The following is a 1786-nucleotide window of genomic DNA, read 5'->3' on the forward strand; positions in this document are numbered from 1 at the left end:
ATGACATTCAAAAAGAGAGCCTGCAGGAACTCCGGGACCCCACTGAACAATGTCTGGACGACAGGTCAGTGCCACTTGTAGCTGCAGACAAGAGACTTGGAGCTTTAGTGGGCCTTCGGGTGGAGAAACTGAGGATGGAGGATGGGCTCAAAATAGCTTCTCTAGATTCTGTGGTTCCCAGCCCTGTACCTGCAGCCATGGTCATAGACTTGACCACTAGCAGAAAATGTAAGTCTCCATTTCCAAGTGAATTAGATGCCAATGGAACAACCAGGATGCAGACACCTGTCATGGGAGTGAGGGCTGGGAAGAGGAAAGTTCCTGATGAAAGAACACAGCAGCCTTCTGATAAACATTTGCGTTTCAGCCTGAGACAAATAGAAAGTACTTCCAGATACAAAGATATTGTTGTCCGGAAACGGGATGGCTTCACTCACATCTTGCTATCTACAAAATCATCAAAGGATAACTCACTGAATCCAGAGGTAATGAAAGAAGTCCAGAGTGCCTTGAACATGGCTGCTGCCACTGACAGCAAGATTGTGCTTCTCAGTGCAGTGGGCAGTATGTTCTGCTGTGGACTTGACTTTGCTTATTTTTTACGATGTTTAACAAAAAACAGGAAGAGAGAAAGTGTTAAAATGGCAGAAGCTGTCAAAACCTTTGTGAATGCATTCATTCAGTTTAAAAAGCCCATTATTGTAGCGGTAAATGGCCCGGCCATTGGCTTAGGAGCCTCCATACTGCCTCTCTGTGATGTAGTCTGGGCAAGTGATAAAGCTTGGTTTCAAACGCCCTACACTACGTTTGGACAGAGCCCTGATGGTTGTTCTTCTGTCACATTTCCAAAAATTATGGGAAGGGCATCTGCAAGTGAAATGCTGCTCAGTGGGCGAAAGCTGACTGCCCAGGAGGCATGTGAAAAAGGACTGGTCTCCCAAACATTCTGGCCTGAAACCTTCAACCAGGAAGTCATGTTTAGGATCCAGGCAATGTCCTCAGGTGATCCTGTTGTGCTTGAGGAGTCCAAAACCCTCATGCACTGTCATATGCAGCATGAATTAGAAAAGGCCAATGAGAGAGAGTGTGAAGTTCTCAAGAAAATCTGGAGCTCACCAAGGCATGGACTACATGCTCAAGTACTTGGAGAAGAAGACGAATGACTTTTGATCTAATGACTGGTCAGGTGCATATCGTTGCACTGAGAAGGACATTAGAAGCAACAAATTGCCCTATGCCCCCCTCACAGCGTGAAGCAAGTTCATCCTTACTTTAACTAGAACATGGGACTGGAAAAACACAAGCCATCTCTTATCATGATGGTTTTACTAAGCTACAGTAATTTATTTAAAAAATAAATCACTGCTGATCACCTCTGTCTAAACATTGTAATTTTTTACTTGTATACAAACAGGCGTCACTATAAAAAGAGTGAGCTCTAGACAGTTGTTCAAAGCACCAACTTTTATTTTCTTCGGTGAGTAGCATATGGAAAATATAGGATTAATGTTTCATGGGTTTGTGTGACAGAAATACCCAGAATAATGCTTGTTTTTCTCACTTGATCTTGTAGAACACGGATGCCCCAGGGATACTTTGTTTGCACTCATTTCTCCAGCCCCAGATAGTGATATAGATCTGGGATACTGCCTTTGTTGCCTTTGTCTTATTTCAATGAGAAGTGAGCCTTTCCTTAAGTATAATGACTGTTCATGTGTGCAGGAGTCTGACCTGGTGGGGCTCCATGATCTGTCTGAGGCCCCGACCTTTGAGCATGCTTTGGTCG

The 1786-nt window shown here is 44.1% G+C and overlaps 1 pseudogene; it reads left to right on the top strand.

The window, feature by feature from the left end:
- Positions 1-20: 20 nt before the first annotated feature.
- LOC102487158 (chromodomain Y-like protein pseudogene) lies at positions 21-1300 on the top strand (annotated as a pseudogene).
- The last annotated feature ends 486 nt before the right edge of the window (positions 1301-1786 follow it).

The sequence above is a fragment of the Tupaia chinensis genome, unplaced genomic scaffold (genome assembly GCF_000334495.1).
Source record: "Tupaia chinensis unplaced genomic scaffold, TupChi_1.0 Scaffold148466_1, whole genome shotgun sequence".
Lineage (NCBI taxonomy): Eukaryota > Metazoa > Chordata > Mammalia > Scandentia > Tupaiidae > Tupaia > Tupaia belangeri.